Below are 13287 nucleotides of genomic sequence, written 5' to 3' on the forward strand. Positions count from 1 at the left end.
TAAGATGCCTTTAGGAAGGGGGCTTGATCTTGGGCCAGGCACCACCCCGTCTGTTAATGTGCGTGGTCCTGAACTGGGGAATTTGAGCCAACACCACTTCATCCTCTGTGGAGAGCCTGCATTTCCATACGCATGTGCCCATGCTCCATGCACACCTTATTTTTTACTTTTTATTTATTTTTAAATTTGAAGCATAGGTCATTTACAATGTTGTGTTGAGTTTCAAGTGTACAGCAGAGTGATTCAGTTATATATTACTGAATATATACATATATATTCTTTTTCAGATGATTTTCCATTATAGGTCATTACAGGATATTGAGTATCATTCCCTGTGCTATACAGTAGGTCCTTGTAGTTTACCTAGTTAAAATGTTTTTAATATTTATTTTTATTTATTTACTTGACTGCTCTCTCTGCTTAGTCGCTCAGTCGTCTGACTCTTTGTGACCCCATGGACTGTAGCCCACCAGGCTCCTCTGTCCGTGGAATTCTCCTGGCAAGAATACTGGAGTGGGTTGGCATTTCCTCCTCCGTTATTTGACTATAAGATCCAGCAGTGGATCTTAATTTCAGCAAGTGGGATCTTTTAGTTGCGGTATGCGAACACTTACTTCCGGCCTGTGGGATCTAGTTCCCTGACCAGGAATTGAACCCCTGACCGCTGCATTGGAAGCAAGGAGTCTTAGCTGCTGCACCATCAGGGAAGTCCCTACCTGTTTTATACATATTGGAGCGTGCATGTTAAGTCGCTTCAGTCGTGTCTGACTCTGTGTGACCCCATGGACTGTAGTCCCCCAGGCTCCTCTGTCCGTGGGATTCTCCAGGGGAACACTGGAGGGCTGCCATGCCCTCCTCCAGGGGATCTTCCCGACCCAGGGATGGAAGGCTTGTCTCTTCTGTCTCCCGCACTGACGAGGTGGGTCCTTTACCAGTAGCGCCACCTGGGAAGCCCATACATAGCGGTATGTACATGTTAGTCTCCAAGTCCTCATTTGTCTCCTCCCGCCACTAGTCTCTTGTTATTTTTAGATGCTAAACATACCTCCTTTCAGTCTGTCATCTGTTAACTGTCTCAGTGTCATCTGTTGAGCAGGATTCCTTAATTATGATATAACCAAACTAACAGATTGCCCTCCTTAAGGATGTGTCCCTATTGCCCAGGTTAAAAGGATATTCTCTTCAGTCCTTCCAGAGCCCACTGTGCACGCTGAGCAGGGTGTCGGCATCTGGGTTTCTCCCCTTTCCTTCTGTACAATGACAGCTTTCCCCACTCATCTTGAACTCTCTGCTCTCAGGTTTCTGCTTTCACCACCATCTCAAGAGGCAACGTCTGCAGGGAATCACTGACCTCTTGCCATTTATACTTCTTGTTTGTTACAAAGGTCCCATTCACCGGGCCTCTGTGAAGGGCCAGGAGGTTTGGACCACCTCCTCCTCTTGCCCCTCTGTGTGTGCCCTTTCTAACTTGTTATTTATCTTTTCTTCCTCTCTTCCTCTTCATTCATCCCTAGGGTTTCATTGATTTAACTTCCTCTTGCAGCCCCGTATAATTGGTGCAATTTAAGGCTCTATCCTGGTTTTTATGTTTATCCCATATAATGCCACATTCTTTGAGAAATTCATCCATTTTCAAGATTTTAATACCTTCAAGTGGGTGAGTCTCCTACTGGCAAATCCAGCCCTGACCTCTCTTGTGAATGCCAGTGACAGATTTCAAACTGCAAATTGAACATTTCTTAGTCCATCTGAATTCAAATTAATCTTAAACGTGAAAGTGATTTTATGTGATTTGCCTATATTTTATATGCTTCCAAATCCTCCAACGTTCTGTCACAGTATCTTCCATAAACTAGGTCTTCAACATGTATTTATTCACTGCATAAGAGGATCTCTCATGTTCAGCCATATTAAGAGTCAAAATTAAGTATTTTTATACATGGTTCAAAAGACCAGAGTCACATAAACTTTCAGAGAAAAGCCCAGCCTCAAGTCAGCTTATCCTCTTCCTTTGGGACATGAGTGGCTGTCTCCTGGTTGATCACATCCTATCTTTTTCTTTTTGATTTACTTATTTTTGGGCAGTACCTCGTCTTCTTTGCTGCACGAGGGCTTTCACTTGATGTGGTGAGCAGGGGCTGCTCTCTAGTTGGGGCGCACAGGCTTCTCCGTGCAGTGGCTGCTCTTGTTGCAGAGCACAGGCCATCAGTATTGTGATAGGGATTGCACTGAATCTGTAGATTGCCTTGGGTTGTTGTTCAGTGGCTCAGTCATGTCCAACATTCCAACTCTTTCTGACCTCATGGACTGTAGCACCTCAGGCTTCCCTGTCCTTCACTATCTTCTTGAATTTGCTCAAACTCATGTCCATTGAGTCAGTGATGCCATCCAACCATCTCATCCTCTGTCGTCCCCTTCGCCTCCCGCCCTCAATCTTTCCCAACATCAGGGTCTTTTCTAATGAATCGGTTTTTCACATCAAGTGGCCAAAGTACTGGAGCTTCAACTTCATCATCAGTCCTTCCATTGAATATTCAGGATTGATTTCCTTTAGGATGGACTGGTTTGATCTACTTTCGGTCCAAGGGACTCTCCAGAGTCTTCTCCACCACAGTTCAAAAAAGCATCAGTTCTTGGGCATTCAGTTTTCTTTATGGTCCAACTCTCACATCTGCACATGACTACTGGAAAAACCATAGTTTTGACTAGATGGACCCTTGTCGGCAAAGTAATGTCTCTGCTTTTTAATATGCTGTCTAGGTTGGTCATAACTTTTCTTCCAAGGAGCAAGCGTCTTTTAATTTCATGACTGCAGTCACTGTCCACAGTGATTTTGGAGCCCAAGAAAATAAAGTCTGACACTGTTTTCATTTTTCCCCATCTATTTGCCATGAAGTGACAGGACCAGATGCCATGATCTTAGTTTTTTGAGTTCTGAGTTTTAAGCCAGCTTTTTCACTCTCTTCTTTCCCCTTCATCAAGGGGCTCTTTAGTTCCTCTCCGCTTTCTGCCATAAGGGCGGTGTCATCTGCATATCTGAGGTTATTGATATTTCTCCCAGCAATCTTGATTCCAGCTTGTGCTTCATCCAGCTTGGCATTTCATATGATGTTCTCTGCATATAAGTTAAATAGGCAGGGTGACAATATACAACCTTGACATACTCCTTTCCTAATTTGGAACCAGTCCGTTGTTCCATGTCTAGTTCTAACTGTTGCTTCCTGACCTGCTTACAGGTTTCACAGGATGCAGGTGGGTGGTATGGTGTCTCCATATCTTTCAAAATTTTCCACAGTTTGTTGTGATCCACACAGCCAAAGGCTTTAGTGTAATCAATGAAGCAGAAGTACATGTTTTTCTGGAATTCTCTTGCTTTTTCTATGATCCAACAGATGCTGGCAATTTGATCTCTGGTTCCTCTAGCTTTTCTAAATCCAGCTTGAACATCTGGAAGTTCTCAGTTCACATACTGTAGAGACCTAGTTTGGAGAATTTTGAGCATTACTTTACCATCGTGTGCTGCTGCTGCTGCGAAGTCGCGTCAGTCATGTCCGACTCTATGCGACCCCATAGACAGCAGCCCACCAGGCTCCCCAGTCTCTGGGATTATCCAGGCAAGAACACTGGAGTGGGTTGCCATTTCCTTCTCCAGTGCATGAAAGTGCAAAGTGAAAGTGAAGTCGCTCAGTCATGTCCGACTCTTAGCGACCCCGTGGGCTACAGCCTACCAGGCTCCTCCGTCCATGGGATTTTCTAGGCAAGAGTACTGGAGTGGGGTGCCACTGCCTTCTCCGTTACTAGCATGTGAGATGAGTGCAATTGTGCGGTAGTTTGAGCATTCTTTGGCATTGCCTTTCATTGAGATTGGATTGAAAACTGACCTTTCCCAGTCCTGTGGCCACTGCTGAGTTTTCCAAATTTGCTGGCATATTGAGTGTAGCACTTTCACAACACCTTTTAGGATTTGGAATAGCTAAGCTGGAATTCCATCACCTCCACTAGCTTTGTTCATAGTGATGCTTCAAGGCCCACTTGACTTCACATCCCAGGATGTCTGGCTCTAGGTGAGTGATCACACCATCGTGGTTATCTGGGTCGTGAAGATCTTTTTTGTACAGTTCTGTGCATTCTTGCCATCTCTTCTTAATATCTTCAGCTTCTGCTAGGTCCATACCATTTTGTCCTTTATTGAGCCCATCTTTGGATGAAATGTTCCTTTGGTATCTCTGATTTTCTTGAAGAGATCTCCAGTCTTTCCCATTCTGTTGTTTTCCTCTATTTCTTTGCACTGATCGCTGAGGAAGTCTTTCTTATCTCTCCTTGCTATTATTTGGAACTGTGCACTCAGATGCTTGTATCTTTCCTTTTCTCCTTTGCCTTTGGCTTCTCTTCTTTTCTCAGCTATTTGTAAGGCCTCCTCAGACAGCCATTTTGCTTTTTGCATTTCTTTTTCTTGGGGATGGTTTTGATCACCGCCTCCAATACAATGTTGTAAACCTCCTGTCCATAGTTCTTCTTTACAAATTAAGAATCTGAAGTGTCAAGTACCACCCTGAGGGCATCAAATGAGCACTTTACAGTTGACAACAGCTCAGAACTCAGACTCTCATGAAGGGAGGTCAGTTTTCACTTTTCAGATGAGGACTGAGGGAAAAAATGTCAAACGGGACTCATCCGCCGTGACGCCTTTCTTTCTTTTAAGAAAGATAAATTTATTTATTTGGCTGCACTGGGTGTCAGTTGGGTCACACAGCAGCTTTGGTTCCAGTTTGCGGGATACTGCTCCCTGACCAGGAACTGAACGCAGGCCCTCTGCACTGCGAGCGTGGCGTCTTAGTCACTAGGCCGCCAGAGAAGTCCGTCCCAGCGTGGTGCTTTCGGTGGCCTGGGCAGTACGCACAAGCTGGCCCAGGGATGAGACTCTGAGCCACCACAGCGTCCCCGCTTTGCCCCGGGAACCCTTCCAGACCCCCTGCTCGCATCTTCTCCCTGCCGCTCCTCGTTCAGATTCCCTCTGTTCCGGCCCCTTGCGCTGCGTCCTGTCCTGCACCCGGCCCTCTGCTAGATATCCCCCCAGGCTCGACTCACTCTCCCAGCCCTCGGCAACCTCACCAACCCAAGCCGTTGCTTTTGCCCTCGGCCTTTCCCTCTCCCGCCCTGCTCCAGGGGTAGGAAGCCCCCCATCTATGGGACGATGGATGGGCCCCACTTTCACCAGGACCGTGAGGGCCATGGGGGCCGGCCAGGTTCAAGACGGCGGAGTAAAGGTGTTTCTCCCTACCCCATTTCTAAAAATCACTCAACAAGAAATGAAACGAAAGTGCGGCTTACGAAACCAGGAGACAACAGCAACCCCTAACCACACGAGGTGAAGTAGAAGCAAAGCACCCCAGCTGGTTCTGACCACGGTGGACATCAGGTCACCCTCTGAGAAGTATCAGGCTAGATCTTAACGACAGAGAGTTTGTCATATGCGTCTGTTTATTCCCAGAGCTTAGCCCAGGACTGGCCAGATCAAGTCCTCATGAAACACTTGTTGAGTGAATTACATCATTATATATATATATATATGTATATATATCACGGGCTTTCCATAGGAGACACAGGTTCGATCCCTGGTCTGGAGAAGGAAATGGCAACCCACTCCAGTATTCTTGCCTGGAAAAATTTCATGGATGGAGGAAACTGGTGGGCTATACAGTCCATGGTGTTGCAGAGAATCGGACAGAACTTACTGACTGAGCACATATATATGTCATGTAAAAGTTATCAGCATATGAAAGCATATTTTTCTCTAAAAGGAACTGTTAGGAAATGTTTGCTGCGTTGCTAACTGCCATTATTTCTATTAGCCAGAGGGCTTTTCTAAACCCACACATTAAGGAAAAGAACTGTAAGCAATTCCCTTGTCTTGATGCTCAGCGTTTCATTACTTCAGATATTTTTCAAAACTCATAAAATCTGCTCTTTCATCAGCTCAGTTTTAGTCTTTTATAATCTTGACATAGGAACTTGGTTCCTATGGAGGTCAGGACTTGATCACTGCATTCAGCCCGTTGGAATCATTAGGAACCAGGTAACAGCCCTGATATTTAATAGTTAATTGTTTCTGATCAGTATTAATTAGTCACAGATGCACACTAGATTCCTATTTAATTAAATACTCTTGGGAACACATTGTGGGCTCAGGGATTCTAACCACATCAAAAAAGGAAATGTTCAAGTTTAAAAGTTGAGCCCTAGAGACACAGGCATCCATGGAAAGGAAATTCCAGATGTCTCGCAACCTCTCTGTCTTCTCAGAATCAAACCTCCTACTTCCAGCCCCCTGGAATCTAAAAATCTTAGCATTTCTAATGAAAACTCCCAGGCTGCAGCCGTCTCCTCTCGCTCCTCTTGGACTGTCAGTTTGACCCGCTCTCCTGAATCATCCCTGTCCACACACAAACACGAGTAACCTCTCCCAACCTAAGACACCCGCCAGCAACTCCACCCCTTCTCAAGCTGTTGCTCCGTTCCTTTGTCCCTCCTTGGAGAGAGACGCCTTGAAAAGACAACGTGCCCTTACTGCCTCCAACCCTCCCCCTTTCTCTCTCAAATCCACTGTCTTCACACTTTGGCTCTGGCTCCTCCGAGGAAATTGTCCTTGTCAGCGTCATCAAAGCAAGTCCCTGATGCCAAATCCAACGGCCAGTTCTTCATCTCCATTTGACGCAGTTAATCATGTTCTTTTTCTTGAAACATTTCCCTCTGATTGGCTTCCAGAATACCCTTCTTTATGGCTTTCCTCCCACTGATAGTTATTCCTCCTCATTCTTCTGTGCTGGTTCATCCACAGGCTCTGTTAGAATGTAGGGGGGGCGGGATACATTGGTACACTGGGATTGAGGCATACACACTACCACATACAAAATACATAACTAATAAGAACCTACTGTATAGCACAGGGAAGTCTACTCAGTACTCTGTGATGGTCCATATGGGAGGAGAATCTAAAAAAGAGCAAATACATGTATATGTATAGCTGACTCACTTTGCTGTACAGCAGAAGCTAACACAAGAGTGTAAATCAATAAAATATTGTATGTACTCCATGTTAAGAGTGCCACAAAGCTCAGCCCTTGGCCTTCCTTTCTCTCTGTCCATACTCTTTCCTTGGGTGATCTTAATTTTAAAAACAACAAAAATTTTTTTTATTTTTGCCACACCATGCAGCTTGTGGGATTCTAGTCCCCCAGTGTTCTATTTTCAACACAACGATCAGAGTAGTCTTTGTCAGACGCAAGTGAGATGGTGTTACTCCTCTCCTCAAACCTTCTGATGTCTCCCAGCTCACTCAGGAGAAAACCAAAGTCCTTGCCACAGCCTACGAGGCTCTGTGCCATCTGCTTCCACCCCTCTGATACCATCTCCTGTCTGCACATACTCTCCAGACACACTGGGCCTCTTAAAGGGCCAAGCAGGCCCCCACCCCAGGGCCTTTGCACGTGCACCTCTCTGTGCCTGCAAAAGTCTCCCCATAATTATCTTTCTGGTTTGGTTCCTCAGCCTTTCAGAGTCTTTAACGATGCTGGAGACTCAGCACCACGCACTGGTGCCACATTGGATCTCAGGGACAGAGCTTTGGATGAAGTAGAAAAGAATAGCTTTATTGGTTTGGAGAGGGGGCAAAGGGCGACACGGCAGGCTTCGGCCCCCCAGAAACTGTGTGTCCAAACTCCGGAGGATTTGATGAGGAGCTCTATAGCAACCGTTCAAGATCAGGGCGTGTGCAGGGCCTGGTCTCCTCTCCTCTGGCCTCAGATCATCTTCTTCGTGAGCTTTTCTGCTTCCTTTAATTTTGCCTCAGATAATTTCTTGACTGCTCTTCCCTTGATTTCGGGCTTTCCTCATAGCTTAGTCGGTAAAGAATCTGCCTGCAATGCAGGAGGCCTGGGTTTGACCCCTGGGTCGGGAAGATTCCCCTGGAGATGGAAATGGCAACCCACTCCAGTATTCTTGCCTGGAGAATCCCATGGACAGAGAAGCCTAGCGGGCTACAGTCCATGGGGTCACAAGAGTCCGATGCAACTGAGCGATGAAACCACCGCCACCCTTGAGTAGCAGACTGTTTGAGTCTGCCCTTTGGACCTCAGGGAAGGTCAAGAAGCAAGAATGAAACCTATTTCCTACAAACAACAAACGGGAGACACCGAAAGGACTTGTACGCAGGAGGGCCCAACATCCTGCTCTGTTCCAGCCTTACCTGGGGGAGGAGCAAAGAGGTGAAGGGGACGGAACCATTCTCAAGGGGCTTTGAATGCAAAGTCAAGGAGCTAAGTGCTTATTCTATAGGCAAAGGTGTCCAAGTAAGAAGCAAAGTCACGTTTCCATTGAGAAATGTCTTCCAACCAGAACCTCTGAATCAGCATTTGCTCAAGGGGTCTAAATATGTCCACAACGGGAGCAAGAAAAACCAGCATTAAAAAAAAACAAAAACATTTATTTGTCGGTGTTGGGTCTTTGTTGCAGCCTTTGAAGTCTTAGGTGTGGCGTGTGGGGTCTAGTTCCCTGACCAGGGATTGAACCCAGGCCCCCGGCATTGGGAGCACAGAGTCTTAGCCACTGGACCACCAGGGAAGTCCCAGAAACCAGCATTGTGACAAAGCAGCGAAAAAGCTTAGAAAAACGTGTGTCCTTGAGAAGAATCTTCTAGGCCCTTTCAGGAAGTTGATGAGAGAAGGTGGTCTTCTCCAGAGACTCTGCTTGAGAGCTTATGTGCTTCATGATGTGGTAGCTGGGGTTGGAAATGGGATTTGAAAACCAACCCAACAGGAAGAGCAGGGAAAAGCTGGCATTCTCTTTTGGTGCTCTTGGGTCAGCCCTACCTGGCTCAGCCTCTCCCATCTCTTGACAACGAATGTTGTGAGGTCAAGGAGGTCAGTGAATGTGGGAGCCACCACCCTTTGCTGGAGGGACTGGCCTCATCCCCAGGATATCTCCAAATACTGACCTGTATTTGGCTCCATGTCAATAGTTCTTAACCTTCTTTGAGAACCAGAAGAAAGCTACAGACTCAAAGAAAAAAAATGTACTCATACATAAAGTTTGTATAGAATTTCAGGGATTCATAGAAAGACCTTTTGGTGAAACACATCCATCAACCTCCCAGGTAAAGATGTGACTTTAGAAGCAGACACAGCGGGAGTGCATGCTGTGAGCTCAGTCGTGTCCGACTCTTTGCGACCCCATGGATTATAGCCTACCAGGCTCTGTCCACGGAATTCTCCAGGCAAGAATACTGGAGTGGATTGCCATTTCCTCCTACAGGGGATCTTCCCAACCCAGAGATAGAACTCGCATCTCTTGTCTTCTGCACTGGCAGACAGGTTCTTTACCACTGCGTCGCCTGGGAAGCCCAGAACCTAAGAAGCAGTTTAGGGCTGAGACACTCTGGCTGTGAAACAGGAGAGAAATTTAGAGGCTACCCAGTCTACTTTTTGTCAAAAATGCCCCTTTCTCCCCTTGTTTAGAAATATTTTCTCTACCAAAGAGATTGCATTGATCAAGAAAGCCTTTATGCACTCCCTAATTTTTTTTATTAACCCATAAAACAGACAAGTGATACCCAGTTACACAATAATGGCTGTGTTCATTTAATCCAGGTCAAAACCAAAAGTAACTTGACATTGAACTGGTCAGGGGAGCTCTGTTGTGGAAAGATGTTGGAATGATTTTGGTTGGTCCTTGAAATATTAATATTCAAGCTATGTTGATTTCACCTGTGCCAACAGTCACTCATTTAAGTCAACATGCTTAAATCCAAACGAAATCGGTGATTCTATCTGTCTTAAATTCCTGATCTCCTACACATTCATGTCAAATGCAGGTTATGGCAGAAAATGCACCTTCAATCACACGTTTTAAAATGTTCCTGCAGGCTCACTCTAAGGTCAATTGAAAAAAAAATAATGAGCACAAAGCTATGATTAAATCTGCCCTAGTTGTTATTCTCATGCTTCAGACTGGGAGCCTCTGGCCTTTAAGGCAGGACCATGTGACAACATGGAGCATCAACTGAGCACCACTGAGTACTGGGGTGGATGGTGTTGGGGAGGCATCGTTCTTGCTCCTCCTGCCTTCATTCACTCAAGAAATAGTCATCAGATGGCTCTAATGTAGGAGACGGGAGAAGAGAATGGCAACCCACTCCAGCATCCTTGCCTAGAGAATCCCACGGACGGAGGAGCCTGGAGGGCTCAGTCCACGGGGTTGCAAAGGGTCGGACACGACTGAGCAACTCACCAACAAGGCACTGGACGCCGCGAGGGCGCTGGGAACATAAACGATCAGGAACGAGGGAAGGCGCTGCTTTCACGGAACTTACTGTCTGCTGGGAGAAGCAGGGTTGGGTGATGGAGGCGGAGCAGGGAGGAGTAAATAAACAAGATAATTGCGAATTGCGATGTGTGCCGGGAAGGAAGCAAAGGAGGTGGGCAGGGTTAGCTAGAGAATGGAGGCGGGGTTAGGACCACTCAGAGGTTTAGGATCAGGGTCCTGGCAGAAAACACATGGTCCACTCCAGCTGGGAAGTGGAGGAGAGTTTGTAAAGTTACTATTTGCTAAGCGAGAGGAGTGGTATAATACCCTGGGGTTAGCAGCAGTGGGAGCCCCTGCGAGCCTTAGGCCGAATGGTAAGAGCTGGAGAGAGCTGATGGGGAGGGAGGCGCGCGTGTTGGGAGCTGCTGTGCCTACAAGGTCTCCAGTTAGTGGCAGAGGAGCCTGGCATCCAGCTCTCACGATTTCCAATCTAGTGTATTTCCCTGCTAGTTCAGATTCCTAGGGCTGCCATAACAAAGAACCGTAGGGTGGCTGGCCCCAAACAACAGGAATTTATTCTCCCTTAGGTCTGAGGGCTAGAACTAACTCTAAGTGTCAGCAGGGTTGGTTTCTTCTTGTAGACGCAGAGGTAGACTCTGTTCCACGCCTCTCTCCTAGCTTCTGGTGCTTGCTGGCAATCCTTGGCATTCCTTGGCTTGCAGCAGAGAACTCTGATCTCGGCCTCCATCATCACATAGCCATCTTCCTTCTGTATCTACCTGTTGCTATATATATCTCTTCCTCTTCTTATAAGGACACTAGTCATTTTAAATTTGGGGTTCCCCTTATCCCATTATGATCTGATGTTAACTAACAACATCTGCAATGATCCTGTTTGCAGATGAGGTCATATTCTGAGGTTCCAGGAAGGACATGAATGTGATGGGGGAGACTACTCGTCCCAGTACACCTGCTTCAAAGGTAGAAAACGTTAAATCTGCAAAGTGTCTCTGTCATTTTCTCTTCTCCTTCAGGGACCCTTTCATTTAATTTGAATCCCCATTCCTGCTATATGTTCAGAACATATGGTGTGGTAGTTTAGTCGCTTAGAAAAGCAAGGATTACCCCCATGAGATGTCACCACACATCTACCAGACTGGCCAGTATTTTAGAGTATAATCTAAACAATCAATTCTTATGCCTTGTAACCCAGCAATCACACTCTTTGGCACATATCCCAACAAAACTATAATTCAAAAAGACACACGCACACCTATGTTCACAACAGCACTATTCACAACAGCCAAAACGTGGAAGCAACCTAAATGTCCATCAGCAGATGACTGGAGAGAGAAGATCTAGTATACAGTACAATGGGATACTATTCAGCCAACAGGAGAACAAAATAATGCCGTCTGCAGCAACATGAATGAACCTAGAGGTTATCATACTCAGTGAAACAAGCCAGATAAAGACAAATATATATTACTCATATGTGGAATCTAAAAAATGATATACATGAACTTATTTACAAAACATAGACTCACAGATATAGAAAGCCAACATAGGGTTACCAAAGAGGAAAGTGGGGAGGGATAAACTGGGAACTTCGGATTAACAGAAACACACTATTATGTATAAAACGAGTGAACAGCGAGGACCTACTGTATAGTATAGGGAAATATAGTCAACGTCTTATAATAACATATAAGGCAAAATAATCTGAAAATAATTTATATCAGATCAGATCAGATCAGTCGCTCAGTCATGTCCAACTCTTTGTGACCCCATGAACCGCAGCACACCAGGCCTCTCTGTCCATCACCACCCCCCGGAGTTCACTCAGACTCACGTCCATCGAGTCAGTGATGCTGTCCAGCCATCTCATCCTCTGTCGTCCCCTTCTCCTCCTGCCCCCAATCCCTCCCAGCATCAGAGTCTTTTCCAATGAGTCAACTGTTCGCATGAGGTGGCCAAAGTACTGGAGTTTCTGCTTTAGCATCATTCCTTCCAAAGAAATCCCAGGGCTGATCTCTCTCTCTCTATATATATATGTAATTCCAGGGTATAAAGTTGTGGTGGTTTAGTTGCTAAGTTGTGTCTGACTCTTGCAATCCCATGGACTTTTTCCCTCCAGGCTCCTCTATCCATGGGATTCTGCAGGCGAGAATACTGGAGTGGGTTGCCATTTCCTTCTCCAGGGAATCTTCACAACCCAGGAATTGAACCTGGGTCTCCTGCACTGCAGGCAGATTCTTTACCGACTGAGCTATGAGGGAAGCCCCATGGTATTTATACACATATAACTCCAGGGAAAGATTGAAGGCGGGAGGAGAAGGGGACGACAGAGGATGAGATGGTTGGATGGCATCACCGACACGATGGATATGAGTCTGAGTAGGCTCCAGTAGTTGGTGATGGACGGGGAGGCCTGGTGTGCTACAGTCCATGGGGTCACAAAGAGTTGGACACGACTGAGCGACTGAACTGAACTGAATTTATATATATATATATGCTTCCCCATGGCTCAGTGGTGAAGAATCCACCTGCAATGCAGAAGATGCAGCTTCAATCACTGGGTCAGGAAGATCTCCTGGAGGAGGGCATGACAACCCACTCCCGTATTCTTGTCTGGGAAATCCCATGGACAGAGGAGCCTAGCAGGCAATGGTCCATGGGGCTGCAAAGAGTTGGACATGACTGAAGCAACTGAGCAGGCAGGCATATATGTGTATATATTATGTGTGTGTATATGTACATATATGTACCTGGATCACTTAGCTGTACACCTGTAAATCAACATACTTCAATTGAAAAAAAAACAAAAAATGAATTATGGATAGACTAGAACTGGACATGGAACAGCAGACTGGTTCCAAATAGGAAAAGGAGTTCGTCAAGGCTGTATATTGTCACCCTGCTTATTTAACTTATATGCAGAGTACATCATGAGAAACCCTGGGCTGGAAGAAGCACAAGCTGGAATCA

Source organism: Bison bison, unplaced genomic scaffold, assembly GCF_000754665.1.
Source record: "Bison bison bison isolate TAMUID 2011002044 unplaced genomic scaffold, Bison_UMD1.0 scf7180017864516, whole genome shotgun sequence".
In the NCBI taxonomy this organism is placed as follows: Eukaryota; Metazoa; Chordata; class Mammalia; order Artiodactyla; family Bovidae; genus Bison; species Bison bison.